Here is a 4741-nt window from a genome sequence, read left to right as displayed (position 1 = left end):
GAAAAATGGTTAAAGAAAGCTAAGAGGTATAAAAATTATTTATGCTTTCTATCTTGCTTCCGGAGAGCTAAGAAGACCTGGCTGTAGAACAAAACCATGGACATGCAATCAACAAACTCTAATAATTAGAGACTGAAGTTATTAAATAGTTGATAGTAAGACGCGAACATAGTCTAGGGTCAGTTATTGGTTGATCAGACTATAACCACAATCCCATTTGAATCTATCCGGATTTCTTTAGGATCTGGCTCCTCACGGCGAGGCAGGGGTGCCAGTGCACATCCCACCCGACAGCCTGGAGCACCCTGTGTATGGACCCAACACACAGTTGTGTGCTCGTAAAACATTGGACAAAGTTTCTTAAGTCTCCAAAGAAATTTTGAATTTTGAATGTCACTTTAGCTTCAAATGAATTGCCAAGGTATATGAATCTGTTAAGGGTTAAAACCCTTCTGATCTAAGCCTTTTATTGAGATAGAAAGCAGCTATTTCCGTGTTGAGCTCACTAAGTTTAGAGAAAGGGCAACAAATATTGATTATGGCATTCTGATTGGGGAATTCGGACTCTTAACAATATGGCTGAGAAGAAATAAAGAATTTAGAAGTGGCATATTCCAATTTTTTTTTTAACCATATTTTAACAGGTCCTTTCATCTTTCAACCATTCTTTTTTGGAATTTTTTCTTTTATTTCCATGCTCAATCAATGGTTTTCATATCGTATGTTCTTCATTTTCGTCGTTCAATCTAATTTTCTAAATTCCAATGATTTTTCGTCAATGTTTTATTGTGTTTTTTCATGGTTTTCATTGTTGGTTTTCTATGTAGGGTCATTCCTCTTTGTTTTCTCATATTTTCACTTGTCTAGGCTAGTTTTATACCTAGGGGTATTTTAGTTATTTTACATATGTAGGGATTTTCTAAGTTCTTATTTTTACTGTTGTCATGGTTATTCACTGTTTATCATGTGATGTATCCCCACCATAGTTAGTAAGTTCGGGGATGACAATAATACGGGAACGGATACGTACGGCAACTAAATGCACCATACGGTAATAATACGTTTTAAAAACCCGATGCAATAAAAAATGTATGGCAATGATACGGTACGTGTTTAATACGGTTGTTCTGTAAAAATCCAAGAGCAAAAATCCATGACTAAAAATGACTGTTTGTAACTAAATTCTAATCTATCATGCTTTTATGGACACTAAAATCAAATCTGATTTTCCAATTTGAAATCATTTCCCATTCTTTTGAATTTTCACATTTAATATTAATTAAATTTAATCCCTAAAAATGGTATGGTAGAAAGAACTAAGAGAAGAATCAAACCTCATCTCATTTTATAACTTTTATATGTTATCTTCTTCTTGATACGAAAACAAGGTTCAAGAAGATGAAGAATAAGTGTTCGCAATCGTTCATCCCAGAGATGAGCTTGGATTTTCTTGAAATTTCCGTGGGGGTACAATCTAAGACCGGTCACTAATCAATTTTAAGGCTTAAGAACCTCCTCCCTTCAACTCATTTGATTTCTCAGAACTAATATTGCAAGAATAAATGGAGGAGAGCACCCATGTCATTTCCCTCTTTCTAATTCTTCACATTGTCCAGTTGCAACTATATATGTTTGTAAGTAATTGTCGGTCCAATTCAAATGGCGATTGTATGCTAAATTTCCTAGAAAGGTTTTCATTTCAACCCCTTTTGGAGAATCCTGCCCTTGGCCATCTTTATCCATGTGAGTCTTCTCTTTTGAATCTTTATTACTTCCCGTTAAAAATTATTTGCAAATGCAGTCGCCCTCGATTGAATTTTCAATTACCAATGGGAAGAGAAATGGAGAAGAGGAAGGGTTGATTGGGTTTTCAACAATCGTCGGGAAGAGAAATAGAGAAAAGAATGAGAGCATAGGGTATTGATGTCTTACCTATCACCCTCAGTCGCTGGCTACCGAGAATGGAGATGGAGGAGAAGGGTCACTGGGGCAAGGGTTCTTCCTTTTTCTGGTTTACTTAGATGAAGGAAGAATAAGAGTTATAGTTCCGATCAATTAGGGTTTCTAATAGAAGACAAGGGTCGGGAATCGGGATTTTACCCATCTGGGTAAATCTCATTTTTTTTTTTTTAGTCCAAAAGTTTTATTGAGTATGTAACATATTATACAATTATTATTTGTGTATAATACAATTATCTTTAAAATCCGCGTATTAAACGGTTTTTTTGGATTGATATGCCAAATTATGAACTTTTCAATTAAGCGATCGAATGTGTGGATAATACGCATATTTTACTAACTATGATCCCCACCATAGTTAGCAAGTTTGGGAACGGCGATAATATGAAAACGGATACTATGGCAATTAAATGGGCCACACGGAAATAATACTTTTCAGAAATTCAGCACAATAAAACGTGCACAGCAATGATACGGTACATATTTAATACAATTGCTATGTAAAATCCAGGAGCAAAAATACGGGTTTATTATGGTATTAAGAATGAACTAAAACTGATTGTTTACAATTAAATTCTAATATACCATGCTCTCATGAACACGTAAATCCAATCTAGCTTTTCAATTGGGGATCATGTCTCAATTTTGTTTGTTTTACATCTAATATTAATTAAGTTTAAGAGGAAATCACACTCCCCTCCCCTCTATGTTTCAAGTATTACATAACCCTCTCCTACGAAGTTTGAAATTAGACTCCCCTCCCTTTTAATTCTAGATTCTATCAACCGTAACCTGACTGTGAGTGAGAAACCATTAAGTGATGACTCATGTGTTACAAAATTGCTTTAAGCCCCAAAATACCCTTATCCAATAGAGTTGACCTATTTTCCCTCAATCCTTATTCTCATCTTCTTTCTTGAGAAACCATCAACCAATTGGGAGAATTAGGGTTTTTGAATTTGTGATTGATAGTTTTGAAATTTGAAATCGGAGAGAGTTAGGGAGGTATGCGATCGATTCCATGTCATGCCCTAAAGACTTCCTCCACGAACTTTGTGATTTAAGAGCAAAAGCAGCATTTGAGGCCCAACCGTTGGTGTCAAGCCATAGGTTACAACCTCTTTATACTCTGTTTTTCTCCTTATTAAGTAAATACTATTATAATCATTTTGTAGTGCTTGCTGAGATTTTATTTAATCTGAGTTGGGGGGGGGGGGGGGGAAATTATATTCTGTTGCTTTTGCTGATTATATGTTGTTACTGCCTGGATCTAATTCACAAAACAGAACCACCAAATTGAACCCGGCAGCAACCCTGTTTAAAGGGCCTGTTTGTCCATCTCGAGATCTGTTGAATCAGGGAATCTATTCAGCTGATCCTTTCCATCTTTTAGGGTATCAAAGGAACCCTTAGAGAGTCATTTGACCAGAGATTTAGGGTAATCAGAACATCTGATCTATTGTGATCGAAATTCTTCTAAATCAGTTTTCTAAGTTCCAGGTTTTACTGTTTTTATCCTTGAATTAAATCTGGCTGTCGATCCCAATCTCGATCTGGGTCTCTAAGCAATCAATCAATAGGTATAGGGTGGTTCGAATTTCCTCTTGGAAAATCTCCATGGAATCCCTTCCTCATGAGCAACATAGCCCACGACCACAAGCACCAACCTTCCAAATCCGAGCTGATATCCAATGCCAAGGTGATCACAAATGTTGCAAAAGCTAGGCTTCACCATAAGACGAACAAGATTAACAAAGGAAAGGTGGCCGGAGCCATCACCAATCTGATGGGGTTCTGCCTCCTATCATGGCAAGTTAGAAGAAAAGGGAGTCGGGAAGTGCGTGGAGGGAGTAATATTTAGACAAAGGGGAAGGGGGTAAAAAAGCCATTTAACATATGATTCTAACAATGTTAACACCAATTACAAATGTACCCTGTGGTGTTAACATTGTTAGTAATTACAAACTTTGCAAGGAGTTTGAGTGTAGTAGATGAAACATACAGGGGAGGGGAGTGTAATTTTCTTTAAGTTTAATCATGTCTTTTTTTTTTTTTGTACAAGAGAGGCTTATTGAATTGAAGTACGTGGCAAGGCCGAGGCCTCCGAATTACATAATGCTTGGAGCCAAGGAGTGGAGATGGGCCAAACCGTCGGACACATAAGCGATGGGGCCCTCCAAGCTAGAGAGTCAGCGGAGCTGTTAGTCTCTTGACAAATATGAGAGAAATTACATTCAATGAAGTAAGACGACAAATGAGTAATGTCGTGGATGACGGGTAAGACATCCAAAGGGGGAGGTCTAGAAGGGTTCCTAGTTAATTGAACCAACTCCAAGTTGTCAGTTTCCACAATGACCTTGTCCAGGCATTCACTAATGGAATGGAGCATAGCCAAGCAGACTGCGAGAGCTTCACCCAAGAGGACTGAATCAAAGAGAGCTGGTTCAAAGCATGCAAGCTTGCAGATGCCAAGGTGATCCCTAGCCACAAAACCCAAACCACCACGGGAAGACCCTGTGATTTTGGTAGCATCATAGTTGATCTTAAAGGAACCTTAGAGGTGGGCTCCAACAACTGGGAGTGTTAGGGGTATGATTGGGTCTAGGAACTGAAGGAGGTTTTTTCATTATTATGGCTTGGAGGTATTCAGCATGGGCTTTTTGGGCTGATGCCACTTTGAGCGGAGTCCAATCTTTATTGCCGAAAATAAGGTCATTTCGGGCAATCCATAAAAACCACGCAATGAAAGATGCCAGCCCCATATTCTCTTTGGTCTTGATTC

Source organism: Macadamia integrifolia, chromosome 10, assembly GCF_013358625.1.
Source record: "Macadamia integrifolia cultivar HAES 741 chromosome 10, SCU_Mint_v3, whole genome shotgun sequence".
Taxonomy (NCBI): domain Eukaryota; kingdom Viridiplantae; phylum Streptophyta; class Magnoliopsida; order Proteales; family Proteaceae; genus Macadamia; species Macadamia integrifolia.
This window is presented reverse-complemented; position numbering follows the sequence as displayed.